This window comes from Amblyomma mixtum, chromosome 8 (genome assembly GCF_055824585.1).
Source record: "Amblyomma mixtum isolate Tamu chromosome 8, ASM5582458v1, whole genome shotgun sequence".
Taxonomy (NCBI): Eukaryota; Metazoa; Arthropoda; class Arachnida; order Ixodida; family Ixodidae; genus Amblyomma; species Amblyomma mixtum.
Genome location: NC_143019.1, coordinates 27,386,168 through 27,407,248, shown reverse-complemented (window position 1 = coordinate 27,407,248; position 21,081 = coordinate 27,386,168). Strand labels below are relative to the sequence as shown.

General features: G+C 44.0%; 1 pseudogene across 1 annotated transcript; it reads right to left on the bottom strand.

Annotated features, from left to right (window-relative positions):
- Window positions 1–13,892: 13,892 nt before the first annotated feature.
- On the bottom strand, window positions 13,893–20,021 carry LOC149331800 (iris pseudogene; annotated as a pseudogene). The gene is made up of 2 exons (XR_016285104.1): window positions 19,849–20,021; window positions 13,893–19,246 (listed from the first exon to the last, which is right to left on the bottom strand). The product of XR_016285104.1 is annotated as an iris pseudogene (transcript).
- Between the last annotated feature and the right edge of the window lie 1,060 nt (window positions 20,022–21,081).

Genomic DNA, 21,081 nt, shown 5'->3' with positions numbered 1-21,081 from the left:
AAGATCCGTAGGACGTCCCAAAAATGTACGCACGTCCCACATCCCTAACAGGACGTCCCTGGGACATACGTAAAAAGTCCGCACTGGGATTATCCCGGGAACAGTCGCGGCTCGAACGTTATACGGACATGAGGTCCGTATAAAAGCCGCGGTGGGATCGTCCTGAAAACAGTCGCAGATCGGTTGTTATAAGGAAGTGTTTATATTGAGCTTGTCTGAATCGTGCAGATGGCCATACAAATCTCATGAGCGCTCGAGTGGCACGCTCCACTGTCCTTTTCCGACGTCTTTGGCTAGCGGGCTCGATACAGCTGTTTAGAACAAGTAAACAATAATCCATGCGATGTATAAGCGCAAGATGTCACAAAGTAATACACAATCCAGTACTTACTTTTTGAAAGGGCCAAAAAGAAACGTTAAAAGCAGGACGAAAATAAGCAATTCCAAAAGGGCCATTAGCTGAATACAGAAACCCTAAACTTTAAAACTTCGAAATTAGGGAAGGGCGACCTAATTGCTCTAACTGAATCTGGCTCAAATAGCCTAATTCCCGTTTTGTTATAGCTATCGAGGGTGTGCTTACACAATCTTCTCCTCCAAGCTCACAACACACTCCCGCCTTCCGACCCATAGAGTTTCTTACTATTACCTAGAGGGAAAGCTGGCAGCCCGTCTATGGGAGTTTGCATGGCGACCCCTCGAGACCACTTCAGCCACCATGGGCGCTCAAAGCATCATGGGGCGGTGAGCTACTTGTTGCGGAACTGCAACTTTTGGCCAAAAAAATAATAGAAAAATAAAGCTGTTTGATAACTACAAACGTCCTAACATTCAATATCTTGTCTAATGATTGCAACAAACGAGCAGAAAAGCATTTAAGTGCAAAGTTTGCCCAAAATAAGAGACTACTCGCTGTCCTATTGGCCAAGTAATGAACACTATAAAAACTAATATTTTGTAATGTGCATTTTTAAAAATAAATATGTTTTCAAAAAAAAAGTTGTTGCTTAGATACTTTATAAAGTTTTTTAATGGCATTTCGGAAAAGTAAAACCTTTTATTGGCGTCGTGTGTCTATGCATTTTTACTACTATGGTTTTTGCACACTGCGTTCGCGCGAAAGTCGTCTGCGCACACACGAACAGCGTTTTCGGAATGAAACGTCTCAGTAGTGCCACTCCGTGTTCCCGAAAAACTACGACTGTTCCGCAACAAGTAGCTCACCGCCCCATGATGCTTTGAGCGTCCGCGGTGGCTGAAGTGCAGCGCCGCCAGCTTTCCCTCTAGGTAATAGTAAGAAACTCTAGGGGTGCGTTCCAATACTCCCAAGTTGACGTCTACTTAGACGTCTTGCCGGACAGCGGCCGTTTTGAGACTCGTTCCAATTTTCACGAAGCTGTTCAAGAAGACTGCTTCGCCGAAGTCCACATCGATGCAGGCTAACTTCCTGTCTAAAGATGGCGGAGCAGTTGGTGCAGTCAGAGCTGAGTGAGCCGTGCTCTTGGCGGGCACTGGAGCCCGGGGACGCACCATCTTTCAAGTGTCAGTCATTCCGTTAAGTTGATTTTTATAGGAACTGGTGGCAAATAAAGCCGTCTTTGTGGACCTACGATTATATTTGTGAATCGAGCGAGAGGAAATCGTGCGGGTGAGATCGTCTGCTATGCAGGTGAGATCGCCTGCTGAAGCGGTAGCGATGAACGCACCATTATTGCAGAAAAAAAATAAAATAAGAACTAGCAAACTACTAACAGCGCGTTTTTAACTTGTTTTATTAAGAATTTTTAAGAACATAGGAGTGCAACTATTACCAAATGTTAGTTCAGTTTATCTGCCGCAAGGTGGCGCGTGAAGTAGACGCGTAGAGGACGAAGAGACGCCGGGATAATGAAACATAGGGCATTATGGGGGTACAACAAATATGAAGTACTAAGAGGTATTTGGAAAGGAATAATGGTGCCGGGACTTACTTTCGGCAATGCGGTTCTGTGCTTAAGGGCAGAAGTTCAGTCGAGATTAGACGTAAATCAGAGAGCTGTTGGAAGATTAGCACTAGGTGCCCACGGCAAAACCACAAACGAGGCAGTACAAGGGGATATGGGCTGGGCATCGTTCGAGGCACGGGAAGCTAAGAGTAAAATACTATATGAAGAACGCCTGAGGAAATTGGACGATAACAGATGGGCAGCTAAGGTATTTAAATATTTATACAGAAAGAACGTTGACTCACAGTGGCGGAAAAGAACTAGAAAACTAACCAGTAAGTATGCCGGTCATGAGGACGGAGAAAGAAAGAGCATTAAACGACAGGTTAAAAACGCGGAAGTTAAAAATTGGATGAATTCAATGGAAAAGAAACATAGTGTAGAACTATATCGATTCTGGAAAAGGCAGATCAGGAAAGAATTTTTCTATGATAACTCAAGAGGCAGTGCCCTACTTTTTGAAGCTAGATCAGGGTGTCTTAGAACGCGCAGCTACAAAAAGAAATTTAACGAAGAAGATGACACATGTGCAGTGTGTGGTAGATCTGTGGAAACAATTGAACACCTCATAATCAAATGTGATGGTATCCATCCGGATGTCGATGCAGGCACAGTCACTCTTTCTGAGGCCCTAGGGTTTAAAGATAACAATGGTCATGTAAATAAATCTGCAGTGGAAGTCAGCAAAAAGCGATTGGAGGATTGGTGGCTGAAAAGCAGAGATGTGGCATAAGGTTAGAATAGTAGGAAACCGTAGGCAAAGTTGATGGAGAATCTTAATGAGAATTGCCAACACTGTAAACAAAAAAAATAATAAATAAAGAAAAGCTGAGCATGGTGGCAATTGCCACCACCCCGTTTCAAAGGGGGCGCTCCTATCCATCCATCCATCCATCCATTCTAGAATTACTGTATATGCTACCAAAGGTAGCATGGGGCTAGAGTTACTGTATATGCTACCAAAGATAGCAGAGTTGCGCGTCTGTTTTCCCTCGCCGCTCCGAACGCCATTCGCCGAGAGGCGATCACATGATTTTCGTGACGTCGTGCGTTCAACACTCCGCGGAGAAGCTGACTTCACAGGTGCAGCGCCGAGCGAACCCTCGTCTGCTCGACGCGTCATGTGAGCCCGCGCTGTCGGCTACATGCATTTGTTTTCCGTGCACACCTGCGGCGTCAGGTTTGGTGTTCTGCAGTGGCAGTGACGGGCGCAGTCGTCAGCTATGACTGGGTGCAGTGCGCCAAACTGCAGCAACCGCACGGGAAACGGCAAAGCGTTTTACGCAGTGCAATGTGGAAGGTCGGCGGCCGAAGTGCGTCGGCGCCTCAAGTGGCTCTTGAGAATGAACCTCTCCTGTTTGCGGCTGTGAAAGGCTTACAGCATTGATAAATAAATAAAAATTTCTAACATGTTCCAAGATCTATCAGTGCCATCACAACCAACATTTGCCTGTTTCGAAAGCGAAATCAGAATTGCATTGGTAAAAACATTTTCATGTGTCGACATTTGTTTACCTTGAACAAATCACTACTTTTTTTTTCTAGCTTACACACATTATCAAATAAGGAACTAGCAACGAAAATCTTGTTTGTCTATATCTTTCACTTAGTGTCCTTTTATGGATACTAGTTTGAGCCTATACCTGTCCCTCGAAGCAGTATTAGTAGCATATCACTGCATTAAAATTGTACCGAATTTACAGTCTGCATCTGCAACTTTTTGGTCCTTCACTAGGGCAGGCTCTGCTTACTCTACTGCTGCTTCGAGCCTCCTGTAGTGATGGTTCGAGGTGAAATATAAGAGACAATGAATGTTCAAGAAGCAAATTCCATGCAAAGTTTTGCTACATTTCGATGCCAGTCTCACCTGCATAAACATTTAATTTGCCTATGCAGCCGCTGCGGTGGCTTAGTGGTTATAGCTCTCGGCTGCTGACCCGAATGACGCGGGTTCGATCCCGGCCGCGGCGGTCGAATTTCGATTGAGCCGAAATTCTAGAGGCCATGTACTGTTCCCTGTCATAGCCTCAGTCGCTTTGGGCAGTTAAACCCCCTAAACCATTTGTCTGCCTATGCTATAAAGTATTGTTCTTAGTAAAAATGCCCTTAAGAACCATCTGACAAGGATTAAGTGAGAGATGTGAGGATAGGATAGGCAAAAATCGCATGTAAACAAGTGTCGCAAATATTGATGCCGCGAATAATTTCAGCTAGAAGACAGCAAATCAGCCTATAACCTCGGCTTTAAAAAAATCCAGGAGTCGCGAAATGTTTTGATACTGCGACCTAAGCCGAATCTACGAAGAAGGAGTACAAAAATGCAAAGCGGAACATCAAATTAGTTTTTCCGAGCAATAAGGATGAAGCAGGCAGGAAAACCTATCACAGTAATCAACAACTATTGTAATTTAATAACTAAGGTGAAACGATAGTGCTTTTCGATAAAAAAAATGAGGAAAGTTAAATAATATCTACGTGTAAGAGTACTTTCAAGGTCCTTTAAAGATCCGCCCTATCACTGCATTTAGCAACGGGGTACATTTTGTGAAATGTGTTGGGCAAGCAATTGAGTGTTAATTTTTTCGTTATGTCAGACTCGCCTCGTTCAATGCATTGGAGTTGCTTTAGTCTGCTTGCCTACAACAAGTTGCGCAATTATTTTAATGTGGTTCTAGAGAGATGCGTTTTCGTATTTTCCGCGCATAACTCGTACAGAACACGCGGCGGTGAAAGTTGTGAAAAAAAGTAATTCATCGCTATACTTTGTTTGTTCGGCCGCGGCGGCTGAATTTCTTTGGAGGAGAAATTCGAGGCCCGTGTACTGTGCGATGTCAGTGCACGTTAAAGAACCCCAGGTGGTCGAAATTTCCGGAGCCCTCCACTACGGCGTCTCTCATAGCCTTAGTCGCTTTGGGACGTTGAACCCCATAAACCTAAACCAACTTTGTTTGTTCTTAAGACGTGCACGCAGGAAGACAGGATGGGACAGACGCTGCCTCATCTGGAACGGAACTGCTTGTTCTTGTGAAATTACTGGTTCCAGAAAGAAAAAAAAACTCGCAGGCCGTTTCCAGTCTTTTTTCGTCAGTTTGTCATGATTACGATTTGCTGTTAACCTTTGGCGATTTTTTTTTCGTGCTGTACGCACACCCTCGGCAAATCACAGATTAGTTTTCAGCGTTACGTTTAGAAACTTGCCATCAAGTCAATCTATTTAAAGGAGAAAAAAAAAAAGAAGCCCAAGCGCCCTACACAGCGAGCTACGCAGCCCCTGAACGTACGAGAAGTGGCTTTCCCGCACAGCTTGGAACATGATGGCGGACCTTCGCACAACTCTGCCCCCTGCGGTCTGCGGGAGCATATACAGGAACTCTAACACGTTCCAATATCTAGACATGTAGACGGCTTCCTAGACGTCACACTAGACGTCTTGTCGGACGTCTAGAGAATTGGAACGCACCCTATGTTCCGACCATAACAGCATGGAGGAAAAAAAACTGAGGGAGCATAACAGCCACAGACGACGACAGTGACACCACAACAAAAACAACTGGCCACCTGTTCGTGCTCTTAGAGCAGTGATCATAAAAATTAATAACACACATCCTTTTTCGCAGTTACTTTTTGTTTTCTTTAAGATCACAGTTTTATTTTTGTCGTAGGTGCATGTTGCATAAAAAGCTCTTTGCTCATTAGCTGAATGGCGCCACCATCGTCATCGCACTACGCAAGTTATATGCTTTATATGATTCTCTGCATAGAGTTTCTTACTATTACCTAGAGGGAAAGCTGGCGGCGCTGCCCTTCAGCCACCATGGACGCTCAAAGCATCATGGGGCGGTGAGCTACTTGTTGCGGAACAGTCGTAGTTTTTCGGGAACACGGAGTGGCACTATTGAGATGTTTCATTCCGAAGACGCTGTTCGTGTGTGCGCAGACGACTTTCGCGCGAACGCAGTGTGCAAGAACCATAGTAGTAAAAACGCACAGACACACGACGCCAATAAAAGGTTTCACTTTTCTGAAATGCCATTAAAAACCTCTTATAGTGTTTAAGCAACAACATTTTTTATGAAAACATATTTACTTTTAAAAGTGCGCCTGTTAATTACGAAATATTCGTTTTTGTAGTGTTCATTACTTGGCCAATAGGAGAGCTAGCCATCCCTTATTTTGGGCGAACTTTGCACTTAAATCCTTTTCTGCTCGTTTGTTGCAATTTACGGACAGGATATTAAACGTTAGGACATTCTTGATTATCGAATAGCGTTTATTTTTGCATTATTTTTTGGCCAAAAGTTGAAGTTCTGCAGTCGGTAGCTCACCGCCCCATGATGCTTTGAGCGCCCATGGTGGCTGAAGTGGTCTCGAGGGATCTCCATGCAAACTCCCATAGACGGGCTGCCAGCTTTCCCTCTAGGTAATAGTAAGAAACTCTATGGCTTTATATGATTCTCTGGGAATTCGCATACCCGCACACACGTCTGTGCCTGCCGAATGCGCCCTCCGCAGCCGTCGGCGCACCTCAGTTGGTTACGCTACTGAATGCCGAGTGGTGGCGCTAGTCACGTTGGGGTCAACTGGCAATGTACAGGCTGGCAATGCAGGCGGTGAAATTAAAAATGCAGTCATGGGTAGATTGGTTGGTTTCTGGGGTTTAACGTCCCAAAGCGACTAAGGCTATGAGAGACGCCGTAGTGGAGGGCTCCGGAAATTTCGACCACCTGGGGTTCTTTAACGTGCACTGAAATCGCACAGTACACGGGCCTCGAATTTCTCCTCCAAAGAAATTCAACCGCCGCGGCCGGGATCGAACCCACGTCTTTCGGGCCAGCAGCCGAGCACCATAGCCACTGAGCCACCGCGGCGGCGCCGTCATGGGTAGAAGGGAATAGGATACTCGGAGAACTTCAGAATGGGTTCAGAAGGGGTAGGCGGTTAGATGATAGCCTGTTCGTGCTTACCCAATGCATAGAAATAGCTAAGGCGGAAAATAGACCTCTGTTTATAGCCTTTCTGGACATAAGCGGTGCATACGATAACGTGAACAGGGAACTCCTGTGGAGCATATTGAAAGATTTAGGTATTGGTGATGAGGTAATTGATTTTCTACAGGAAATCTACCGAGATAATGAAGTTGAACTTACATGGGAAGGGAAAAAAAGTACCACAACTGTGGGGGTGCACAAAGGATTAAGGCAAGGTTGCCCTCTATCACTGCTGCTGTTCATGCTTTACGTGATAAATATGGAAACAAGGCTAGAAGAAAGTAATCTGGGTTATAATCTATCGTACAGATTAGGCGGAAATGTAGTTGAGCAGCGACTCTCGGGTTTAATGTATGCGGACGATATTGTACTGTTAGCAGATAGCCAGGAAGATTTACAAACTTTGGTTAATTGCTGTGGAGACGAAGGAGACGATCTAGGATTCAGTTTTAGCGCAACTAAATCAGGTGTGATGATTTTTAACGATACAGTACTGATCAGGTGCTTACAATACAAGGCCACGAAATACCCAAAGTGGCCGAATACAAATACCTCGGGATATGGCTAAACGAAGGGCAGATATACACGGAAAAGCATGAACAGGCTCTTAGGGCAAAAGGACGAAGAGACGCCGGGATAATGAAACATAGGGCATTATGGGGGTACAACAAATATGAAGTAGAGGTATTTGGAAAGGAATAATGGTGCCGGGACTTACTTTCGGCAATGCGGTTCTGTGCTTAAGGGCAGAAGTTCAGTCGAGATTAGACGTAAATCAGAGAGCTGTTGGAAGATTAGCACTAGGTGCCCACGGCAAAACCACAAACGAGGCAGTACAAGGGGATATGGGCTGGGCATCGTTCGAGGCACGGGAACCTAAGAGTAAAATACTATATGAAGAACGCCTGAGGAAATTGGACGATAACAGATGGGCAGCTGAGGTATTTAAATATTTATACAGAAAGAACGTTGACTCACAGTGGCGGAAAAGAACTAGAAAACTAACCAGTAAGTATGCCGGTCATGAGGACGGAGAAAGAGCATTAAAGGACAGGTTAAAAACGTGGAAGTTAAAAATTGGATGAATTCAATGGAAAAGAAACATAGTGTAGAACTATATCGATTCTGGAAAAGGCAGATCAGGAAAGAATTTTTCTATGATAACTCAAGAGGCAGTGCCCTACTTTTTTAATCTAGATCAAGGTGTCTTAGAACGCGCAGCTACAAAAATAAATTTAACGAAGAAGATGACACATGTGCAGTGTGTGGTAGATCTGTGGAAACAATTGAACACCTCATAATCAAATGTGATGGTATCCATCCGGATGTCGATGCAGGCACAGTCACTCTTTCTGAGGCCCTAGCATGGAGGAAGGAAAAAGAGAGGAGAGGCCCTTTCCACACAACACCATGGGAAAAAATGTGGAGGAAATCACGTGGTTTTTTTCGCGATCGGGAGGCCACCTAGTCCGGGCAGCTTAGCAACGGCGTCGTAGTTGCTGCTTGCAAGCCGGGCGGTAGCAGACGACCGCGGCGTAGCAGTTGCGGTGCGGCGTACTTTTCTCAACTGCTCGAGTTTGTTTTTGATCGTGCTCGCAAGCTTACGTTGGCGCCGTTCACTCATATCTCAGGCGGAATTCGCTGCAAAACTCTCGTTGTTGCGTGCATTGATTTCAACGTGCTCGACCACGATCGCATGGGCATTTCGTCAACTGCGTCACTGCTCGGAGCCGTCGGGAGACCGCCGCTGCTTACTGAGGAGCACTCGTGCTGTTCGTTTACCAGTGATTCAATACGCTGTGCGCTAGAGAGGTCGTCGGCGTATTGCGCGGACGTTTCGCGTCCTGTGCGTGCAGTGTGCGTGTGCCATTCGCGCTCCCGTTTCCATCGGCAGTGAAACCTCGTTGCTATTAGGCGTGCTCTTGCAACGCTCTAGTGATCGTCACTGGTGTTAGTGTAACTATTTTCGTTTTTCGCGATTGCGCTTGTGTGAGCAGCGGTGGCCATGACATCGGTGGAGGGCGATATTTTAAAGGAAGCCGCTGCGCTCGCTTTGCATGCTTGCACGCCCCTGTTATACGCCGGCGGTAAAAATGAAAAGAAAGAGACCCTGCGCTTAAACAATACCTTAGAGATTTTTTTTCTTTAATAAAGGCGAAGGGTTAGTTTTGTTCACTGCAATATCTACATAAAGATACGAATGCACACAGGATGCCGAGAACTTCATTTGTAAAAAACATTTATTTTCTCACAAAAAATAACTCGCACGAAAAAAACGTGGCTGTTTACAATATCTTCACATCATATACAACAACACAAAAGCTTCTGCTCTATAACAAAGTCATCAACTGCAAACAAATGACATTTGTCAAAACTTCAACCCCATACGCAAACCTGCGCTCGGCTGCAGGTCCTTTAAAAAAAAAAGCACTTTTTATTTTCGCGATACCTTCATTTGAGGAGAATGCAAAGGATTAAAAAGTAAACTGACGTAAAAAGGTCTGTTAATAATGGGGTGAACTGTGCCTAGAATTAAAAGGAGTGCCATACGCCGTGCGACGGTGAAGAATAAATGGGCACTCTTATTTTCGTTTCCACATTTATTTTCGTTTCCATTATTTTCGTTTCCAATAAATAAATAAAACATGTGCCCCCCTCGAACAAAATTTCTGGCTACACCACTGCTCGTGTGGAATTCGCGCGGCTAGGGGCCCGCGTTTCTCGCGTGTGCTTAGTTGTCCTTCGCCCAACGCAGTAATTGAAAGCGACGGTCACTTCCCGTGCTTACAAGAGTTGAGGAACAGGGAGGAGATTTTCGATACCGTACGAATGCCCTTCCCGGGCATCGGTGGCCGTCGTGTGGTTTCGCGAGACGAGGGGCCCACGTTTCTCGCGTGTCCTTCACCTCACCCGGTGAAGGCTAATTTCGAGCGCTGAGCTAAACAAGCAAGTATACTAGTTTCATCGAATGCAGCCTTCAACTTCAGAGTCCCAGGGACGGGCGTTGCCAAAGGGGGGCCACCGCAGATAACCATCGCAAGATGGGCCACCGCAGTAATTGAAAGCGAAGGTCACTTCCCGCGCTTGCAAGAGCTGAGATAAGTATTTTTCTCGGCTGCTACTAATTGTGACTAGAGATGCAAAATTTCAAGAAATTTTGAATGGCATGAAAAAAACCATTCTCTTCAGGGTTTTTTTCATGAAAAATTGGAAATTTTGCAAAACGTGTCAAAAACAGATTTATTTGCAACAGCACAACGATCAATAATAATGCTCCGAAGTTCAGTCGAATATGCAGTCATAGATGACATATTGTGAAACGAACTTGTTCTAGCGCACCGAGAAGATAATGATTTGCACTTCAGGCGAATATGGAGATCTAAATATCATATTTGTGGAACGAACTTCTTGTTCTATTGCACCGAGAAAGGGAACATGAAAACTGATCTATAAGTCACTCCATATCGGACTCATAGTCACTGTCGCTGGATGCGGCACTACGCGCAGCAGCATGGATTGAAATTGTGTCCACAGCTAGGTTCGACTGCACATACACGAGCTTTCGTACGCGCTTCCCCTGAAAGCCTGTTGCGAATCCTTGTTCGCACGTTTCCGAAACCTGACCAGTTTCGTTCGCAGCTGGCGGTTGATTGTGGCATCTGCAGCAGTCGGCAAGCCAGTGAGTTAGCGGCTGGTTGGTGCAAAGGCCTTGCCACCAGGTAGATGGGGCCACGTGCTTCGCTGTGTCCCAGACCCCTGTCCTGGATCAAATTCCTGCGGATGTCCTGTACTCTGCTACGTTGGAAATCAAGAAGCTAGGCTTGTATTTGGCTAAAACCGCTTACGTGCACAGCAGCCTATGTTATTTATGCTGTGTGTGTCGTGCTGTAAAATTTGCAGCCATTTTGTTCTACTTCAGCCGTGAGTTCAAGTATTAGTGTGTTTTTAAGCCAAGCCTGGATCTTAAATGCGACCTGGCCTTCAACCCGCGTACTCGCAGCACGAACATTTTAAAAGCACTACCTGGCACCGGCGATGACGACTGCTCTCCAATCGTTCAACGATGCACACTGTAATGGTTATCAAAGGAAAAACAAAAACCTAAACTGAAAGGCAATCATAAGACCTTGAAATTGCATTGTGAAATTTTAGATGTTTCTTTCCATTTTTTCTCGTCTGAAAAAAACGAAAAAAAACCGTTTTTTTTCCAAAATTGCAGTGTTTTTTTCAGGCCTTCACATCTCTAATTGTGACCAGGGCCGAGCAGTTGGAGACGGCGCGGAGACGACGCAGTACGAAGCAATAACTGAAAGTAGCCGCCTGTCTCACACGGGTATTTCCGCTTTAGTAACTTTTCCGCTGACGAACACCGGCATAGGGCGCCCTAAACCGGCGGTAAGCAGCCAAGCGCCACCAGCGCGGGGCAGCGCGGGGATCTGTGCCCCTGCGGTAGCACGCTCCTTCGTTGGCTTTGAAACGCGCGCGCAGTAGTCGAGGGCGGGACTTATGCGATGACGTCAGCCCGGACAAGATGGCGCCGAGCTGGTTTCCGGCTTCACAAAATGTCACGTGACGGCCTCTCCTCTCTTTTTCCTTGCTCCATGGGCCCTAGGGTTTAAAGATAACAATGGTCATGTAAATAAATCTGCAGTGGAAGTCAGCAAAAAGCGATTGGAGTATTGGTGGCTGAAAAGCAGAGATGTGGCATAAGGTTAGAATAGTAGGAAACCGTAGGCAAAGGTGATGGATAATCTTAATGAGAATTGCCAACACAGTAAACAAAAAAAAATAATAAATAAAGAAAATCTGAGCATGGTGGCAATTGCCACCACCCCGTTTCAAAGGGGGCGCTCCTATCCATCCATCCATTTATCCATCCGACTGCATTTGTCGTCTGCTGCTGCACCACGCTGACCACGCTGTCGGTCAGTCGCATGCGCGTATTTGGATCCTTGTCACTGGCAATTCAGTCTCTTTGACCCATACGTGCAAAAAAAAAAAAAAAGCTTGCTGGCGTTCGATGTGACAGTACTGCTCAGACGCTGACTTCGTGCTTCGCCGAGAATCGGCGACGCTCAACGCATGCTGAACCACACATCACATCACATGAACGGTGAGCCAAGATTTTTTTATTGATAGCAATAATGTTATTTGTAGCGTGCATAAAGTCTATATCTGTCTGTGGCGTACTGTGTGTATAATTCGAATATTTGTGGGCGCATTTTCTGACTGACAGCTCTTAATTAGTTTTGATTTTGCACTCGCGCTCGACGAATTTGTGTGGTTGCACTGAACTTTTTAAGCATACGACTGTAATATCGAAGCGCATTGTTAAACCGCTCACCATTGCCTTGCAGGACCTAATGGCATACTGCTGTGTGCCGCGTTGCCCGGGCACAGAATTTAGATTGTGCTTACAGATATTTTCAACCCAATTACATCGCTGCAACCAAGGAAAGCCAAGAGTGCCATAGGGACATGCGATGAACAGTGAGACTGTAGCTAATGAATCTTATGCGTCGAGTATCTCAGCACAGGCGGTTCGTATATCTGGGACGTATCATAAACAGGGTGTTTCACCTATGACTGTCTGCAATTTTTAAAAATAGGCTTTTTTGCGTCACAATAGCTTATAGCGTTTCCAGCAGCGTAGTGCATCAGAAAGCAATTAAGACATGCGAACTGGTTGGCATGGTTAACTGATACCGAAGAGTCAACTTTTTAACCATAACTGCTATAGGCTCTTTATCTATTGAGGACTGTAGCCCACTGTAAGTATAATGTCTATATCAGTTACTGGAATTCCGAAAATGTCATTCTCGTCACCACTGCACCGTAAGGAATTCTGGGGCCAGCCATGGACAAAAGTGAAACCGCACGGCCACAAAGAGCCCGTCTGTGTAGTGTTCTAGAACACTACAACTAGCCCAACTAGAACCAACTAGCCTGATCCGCTACCGTTCTAGAACACTATACCGACTGGGAGCAGCGAGCGGGCAGAGAGCCCGTGACATATTCCTCCGCCGTGACACAAGCCGTGACAGGCGCACTGATGTGTGACGCACACTCATGGGTGTGGCTAGCGCTCTTCCTGGTCGAGAGGTTTCGGTTTCGGCCGTGTGCGACCCCAAAATAGTTTGCGCTGAAACGGCGACGATAATGGCATTTTCGAAAATCCTAGACTGATAGGGATATTATCACAGAAAAGGCAGGCTACTCTTACCTCTCGTCTCCTGGACATCCAGTACTGCAAGTATCGACCAAACCTTTATTGCTTCCGTTGTCTAATGGCCAGCATGATCACCTGAGCTAAAATCACAATTTCGTGGGTCGCGCTAGCTGATGACGATGGTTCCCTCTCTCTATTCCAAAATCTAGACAGGCTCAGTGTTACTATACAAAATGAGTCTCAAAATGCAGGATATCTGTCAAGCAAAAGGTGCATGTCACTACATAATACAGTTGAAACTCACGAACAGCAGTAGTGTGTATGTATATTTTCTTCACCAAGCTCTCGAAAAAGTGGTTTTAACTGTACTGCGGAGTAGTGAAGTCTACGAGAATAATTTCTACCCTAAAGTTTCTGTTGTTGACCTTGCAAATGATTTTCACAACACTCTGAACACACAGATACACCCATCATTTTGCTATAACCTAACACTATCGAAACTCCTATTGAACACCTGAACCAGGAACAAAGCCTGAGAAGACTCACAACCAGTGCTGGATCTGAGTAGAGCTCACGAACTTGCATGTTTGGCTGCAAACCAATGTGACATCAATATGCAGCACTTCTGCATACAGAAGGCCAAAATAGTTGCCATAATGACCGGTAACAAAACATCTGCGCACTTTTTACTCAAGAAGTGACCAAATTATTTCCACAATGTTAAGCTAAAAATGAACACAACACTGCAAATGACATTAGAAAAATAACAGCCAAATTGTTTATTTCTGCTCCAATATACAAAAAACAAAGCATTGATATAAAATGTAAAGTCATGCAAAGAGCATATTAATGCGCATTCTACACTTAGAACAATGTAAATATTTGCACTGTTTTAAATGCAAAGTAAACAGTGCTACGCAACACTGTGAGATCCGCAAAACTAGAAAGCCTTGTAGGCGCTGTAATAAAGCACTAGGGCAGTGTAACAAATAGGTATTGATAACAAGCTTTTGAATACAGACAGTCTCAGATTACAGTAGTGTGACAATTGCGCACCAACAATCACATCAAATTCTGGATGGAATGGTAAAAACAGACATCCAAATTAGCACTCCATCTCCAGAGTCATGGTCAGTATTTAAGGGAATTCACTTCCCTATCACCACACGCATAGCTTTCACAACTGCTCTTTGAATCATCATCACGCTCAAGGGGTTCAAAAACTGCCAAAAATCGCAGTTACCAGATGCTGTAAAATAATTTCTAAGGAACTACAGCACTGATCATTGCGCGTGCACAAAACTTCAGCCATTCCTTTGACCAAGTAAACATTTAATCATTTGCTTGAAGCATACATGACCCAATAAACAAAACATTAAAAGAAGAAACGTCCCATATGACACTCAGGTTTCCTCAGAATTTAACCTCGCTGACCGTCAATTCTATTCCATATGGTATACAAATACTAGCGCACAAGATTAAAGAAGTTTGAACTGCAAAAGCATTTGCAAAAGCACAATGAATGCCACTGGCATCTCCACCATAAAAATCATGCCAAGCTAAAGATAATGTTTGTTCTTACAGAGCTGTCATTGGTGTTTATTCATAAAAAAAAATGTGCTTTAGGACAGCAGTGATTGTTCAAAATGCTATTATAGTAAGAGTACAACACAGTCAAACAAAACTCTGACCTCAAGCAACTAAAAGGCATCAAAAAAACTGTCTTGCATTACAGGAACACCACCTTTAAAAACAAAGACACTCTCATTCTGTGTCACTGGAAATATGTTCGGTCTCGCTGAAATTCTCAGCGAATGAAAAAAAAAAGTGCCATACCGAACTGACACTAGCACGCAGTTGCTTCACGCACTGACACAGAACACAGTTAATGCAGAGTAAAAATGTCACATAAAATCCAGAGAGATTCCTGGCTAGCAGTCAAAATATGTAGGTCTCATTATGTTTGACGTAAGCAGTTTATTATGTCTTCCTTATCTGACCATCAAGGCTTGCAACGCAATTTACAATGCATTTAATATTCATTAATCCAGCAACACTTGAGACAAAGCAAAACTTGATAAGGGACAAGAGTCTCCATCAGGCAACAAATAAATTCAAATGCTTTAAACTTTAACTATATCTGCAAGTACTACGCTTTATCTTAACAATAACAATAAAAATTCTTAACAATGTACCAATACCCTTCGATGGCAGGTGCTGCCATCGGTGGGCTTCAGAGAAATAAACAAACAAGCAAGCAAGCAAACAGACAAAAAAGCAAACAAACACAAAGGAGCTAAATGCAGGGAATGGCCACTATAAGTGTTATTGCACTAATAACTTCAAGCATGTGAACTTACCAACTTGACTGAAGCTTACAAAAAACTGTGTGCAATTGCCTTGAACTTGAATTTCAACCTAATTTCCTTCAACTGCTGGGAACTTTAGACTGAAAACTGAAACAATTTCAGCCTTCTTTAGAAACATATTCTACTTCATCTGAAAACTAATTCTGCCTAGTTTATAATTAAACTTATAGGATGGCACAGTACATATTGAAGAAACCACATTATGCTACTTTAATTGGCAATTATATTACTTATAAAGTTACAGTATTGGCCTGTGCCAATTAATAGCTTCTGCTGATTTATCAAAGCAAATCCTTATCTAATGAGGTCAAAGACAAAGTGCTCCTTTAGATTAAACATTTTCACAGAATTGCAGGAGAAAAGTCAAATGCTTTCCCAAAAAAAATTTGAATTCGATCCTTCTGTAAACAAAAAACCCACCAGTTCAGAGCTCATAGCAACAGCATGAAATTTGGTCACAGAGGAAAAGCTTTTACTGCTCTGTTTAAGAAGTACACTCTCACAGTTTCATGAGAAGCAAAGGCACTTAGAAAATAATCATCGATATATACAGCTAGTGCTGCTTTTAAAGATCCTCACTGAAGAATATAAACAATAGGCCTAATGGTAGAAAGGGTGTTAAAGGCCAAAACACAGAAATAACACCAGCAAGAAGCAACAACTGCAGGAGTTTTAGCAAAAGCAGCTGTGTTCCAATGCTACGTACGTACCAAGCCGTTATGCAAAAAGTTCTCAGACGACCAGGAAACCTGCAGAGATGGTTTTTGCAGAAAAGATTAACTTCGTTTTAAATTAGCCTTTTGAAAAAAGTGATTATACGATGCGAATCACTGTCACTAAATGGCAGTTTTCGTGGCTGTGAACGAAGTGGCAGGAATAACGAAAACATCCTCATATGTATTGCAAAGGTAGCGTTCACCACAAACTGCACATGCTTATTCCAAGCATATAGGAACACATTAAAAGCGCACGCTACACCAGAAGTGTCAAAAACTATACAGCTTGTTGCTTGTAGGATGATTATGCAACAGAAAGTTTGGAATGACTATTCTATGCACCACCATAAAATTCATCTCTTCTCTATGTGCAAACCCTATAACAGGAGAGGGTTCCTCACATAAGAGACCTGACTTTTCGATGCACCACATACTAAAGACAATTTGCACGCTTCTTGTAACATTGCAATGCAATCTACATATGCACACGACATTAGTGGACCTACTGAAGCACTCCCTAGACATTGTCACATTGCTGGCTGGAATGCTGAGTACATGTAGTGCAAGCTTGGCGGAGACGGTAACATGAGTTGTCTGCACCTATTCCCAACAATCCAAAGAGTAGGTTTTCCAACATCACGCGTACACACTGGAAAGGTCTTTAATGCAAAATGCTGATTATTGCAAGCACCACCTGCAACATTATTTCGAGTGGCTTGACTCAAAAAACTAATCAATCACAGACAACAATGTTCTTACATTTCACACGAGATAAAATAATTGTGCCTTTCCAGAGAGCTTCTTCAAGAAATATAGAGAGTAAAACAATATTAATGAGTGGAATATCATTAGTAAAAGCAGCATTCTGGGCAGGATGCAATACGCAGTGGAGAACCACACCAATCTCAAAATCACCTTGTGGTTAGAAACTGCTGTGGCGAGTTGTTCATCATGGGCTACCAGGGGGATGCTAGGAAGTGAACACTCTTGGCTACCATTTGGCAGAAACTATCAACTCAATCACAAAAGCACGACTTTTCTTGAGAGAAAAATTCACAAAATCCTGTGCTTATTTCTACACAAGCCAAATATTGGGCATTTAATAACGGTAAATTCATTAAAGAAGTAAAACAGTGCACTATTAAACTCATTTGACCAGTGCACAATCGAGAGAATCTCGGCACAGCTATGGTTCTGCCGCAGAATCCATTTTTTCAGCCTAACACTAGCCAAGACAAATACAAACTGTTCATTGCCCAGCATTCCCATGATGAATGAAGCACTCTTTAAAAAGCTCTCAGTGAACGGTGGCACCTATTTTCCCACTAGATAAGGCTGGGGAAACTTCAAACATAGCCAAATGTTTCCACCGAAAGCTCCAGCATTCAGCTACTGGCCAAAGAGAATATGCTAACCGGGTGGACGGCCTACATAAGAAACCCCCATCCCTGGCGAAAATCTTTCTCCCAGCCCAAATGGTTTATGGAACAATTTCCAGTTGGTTCCAGTTGGAACCAGCTGGGTACCAGTAGGTTCCAACTGGAACCAACTGGAAATTGTTCCATAAACCAGTTGAGCTGGGAAAGATTGTGGTGTGTGGTCATGTACGTAATACATGTTGCCCGCAGTGGTTACACTTGAACAGCTAGTATTTATCTTTTCATTTGGGGCATTGCTTTAGGACCTGCCTTTCTTTCCTTCATTCCTGCTCCACTTATTAAAAAAGAAATTCCTGCATCTCCTCCTAATAAAGCACATAAACAAGTCACTTGTTCCACGGCATATCATCAGCAAAGAGAAGGCATTTCCATTAATCTGTGGCTAAAGCTGAACACAAATAGTAAGCAGGCTCAACATATGCATCAGGCTATTAGATATCACGCACTGATCCCGCAAAAAGAATGACATCTGGATCATGGCTTCGAATGAAGAACATGAACGGGTGATCAACGATAAAGAGAAAGGGAGGCTGACTCTTGACACGTTTTTTCATTTGGATCACCACTCCTGTCGCAGCTGCTGCCTCTGTGCCTTCTTCATTGACTTCCACAAAGGCCTTGTGAAGCGCTGCACTGACAAAAAGGTCCTTGTTTCCACTTATCCCAGAGAGGTCTGCCTCACGTGTGAACAGGTCCCGGACACCCATCGCTTGAAGCACAGGCTTCAGATTCACGTCGTACTCAACCTTGAAACGTGGAAGACTGAGTTCGACAGCTGTTGATTCAAGTCCTCTCAGGATGTCTGAGAGATTTGAAGGCGTCAATGCTGCCTCTAATTTTTCAAGGCCATCCACTTCGTTGGGAAGAAGTATCACCATGGATGTCTTGTCGCCCTTGTATGGTATCTCGACTGCATTGACACTGAGGTCACCGTATTCAGTGAGCTTGAATTTGGATTTTTTGTGCATCATGCGGACCTGTTTGGTCGTTTCCTTGGACACATAAAAATCCTCCAAGGTTGTCACCGCAGGGTTGAACTGCTCATTCCAAAGTCCTTTGAAGTAAATCGCATTGATCAAAACAAGCCTGGTATCAGAGTCTAAACTTCCACTGGGCAGCAGGTCCTTTATCTTGGACTTTGTAGCTTCTTTAACCCATGCATTGATTGCAAGCCTCGCTGCTTCAGCTTCGCTTGCTAAATTAACAGGCATCACAACGCTGTTATAGCAGTCATTCAACACAGCAAGGTACTCTTTGAGAATGGTGTATCTCTTCTCCACATACAGACGATTGGCAACTTGAAGAGTCACATTTGGTGCATATGCTGACACTTTTGAGAAGAATTCTGCAAACTGCTTGTGTATTAGGTTATCCTTTGCATTTAGGACAGCAGCAATTTCATTGGCGGTACGGTCCCTGGCCCCGGCAAGTGTCATTGACAGAGCAGCTGCAATGCTGAACGGCGAGACAACAATGTTTTGATGGCTGTTCTCTGAAAGTAGTACCTTGTAGAGACCTACTGTGAAAGCTGAAAGCGCAGCAGTCAGGTCTGAAGACATGTTTATGCTGCGAATGGGATCCTGGAAGACAGGCACAAGCATAAAGAATGAATAGTTTATGAAGGTGAGAAAAGTGTAAAAACACCACATCAACGTTATTTTCGATGCTATGACTTTTAGTTCTGAATGTGGGGCTCAATTTTCGTCACGTAATGGCAGGCTCTGCTCCAAGGTCAAGCTTTATCATATGTTTAACATGCTTGTACGCTACGTATCCGACCGCGATCGGAAATGGGAAACTATACATTCATAGATTCAGCTAAGTTTGTTATATAGTCTCGAAACGCTGCTCAAATATATATCCAAAGGCCCCATAAAGGTATGCAAACCAGACTCAACAAAAAAACGGTGCAAGTAAAGTACGTCAGTACGCCTCTGCGATACCGAAACTAGTATATCTTGATTACGACTTCACCGCTGAACGCAGTGTCCGGATTAATCAGTTCATACACATAGCTCTCAAGCAGACCATGCACGAAAAATTCAGTGCCTGTCTTAAATAATGCGTAACCACCGAGACCCAAAACATGTCCTGGCCTGCTTTTTGTTGCTAGTTTTAAGAGCTGTGACCAGAATTCGTGTTGTGCGCCCGACCAGCGCGCACCGATCTCGACGCCACTTACTTGTAACGTAGCCAGTCTTGGGCGTCAACGGAATCTGCCCAGACGAAAACACGCGCTCAGATGCAGGCGCGTGCAAAAACAGCGCTAATTTGGGATCGAGGCCAACATGGGCGTCGGCGCAAGCTCGCCAGCTCCTCTCGCATGCTGATTATGTCACGTTTGTCAACGGAGAGAGTGAAGTTTTTCCTCCATGGTGAAGTTCCTAGCCTCGTGTTGAGAAGCTAGGGACACTGGGGAATTAGCAGGGGAAACTTAGCTTCGCCTCAAAACCGCGCGAAAACCGAGAGCGCGCGCGAAGTGCGAGACGCAATTGTACTGCTTGCGTCACTGCATTGCTGCGGTGTCATAAAATGAGAAGGTTAGTAATTGGCTTAATATTGTAAGTAATTAGCGTGAAAGGGCCTCTACAAGCGCCACTGCCACTATGAATGTTACTTGTTCGAACGGGATTGCTACCCAGTGGGCACTGAATCGTCACTGGACGTCCGTAGGACGTCTCGAACGTCCCAGGACGTCCAGAGTTTAAGTGCCCATTGGGTAGTATTAGATCGAGTTTTGTGCCTTTGCTTTGGTTAAGAAGTGATTCGAAAATCAAATGATTACCATAAATTTGTTCGTTTTTCTCAAATTATCACATGTTTACGAAATGATACTGTGTAATTTAATCAAACGGAGAGTTGAGCTAGTTGGTACATGTTTCTTGGAAAAAACAGCGCTAAACGAAGGACAACGAAAAAGAGTACAACAGGACCGGCGCTGACTATCAACTGAAGGCTTTATTAGGAACAACACACAATATATACTCCAATGACAACCAAGAACGCATGGCAACACCAAAGGCTACAATGATACATCAATCACCTGGATCAAGATACTTCAGTTCACAGTCGTGAACTGTTACAGAGGGGATGCTCACACACGAGTCACTGTTTTTTTGAATATGAAAGGCTTCACTATTTCCCGTGTTAGTTTATCTTTGTGTTTGTACAGAATCTTAGTTTCATTAAAAATGGGGGTACATAATTTTTCAGAAGAATCAGGTTGGTTATTCTGGGAACAGTTCCTGTAATGCAAGGCCAAGCTTGACGACGGAGCCCCCCTTAATGAAGTGTTGTGGTCTCTTAAGCGGGTGTTCAAGCACCTTCCTGTTTGACCTACATAGGTCTTCCCGCACGTGAACGGCACTTGATACAGATTCTGTACAAACACAAAGATAAACTAACACGGGAAATC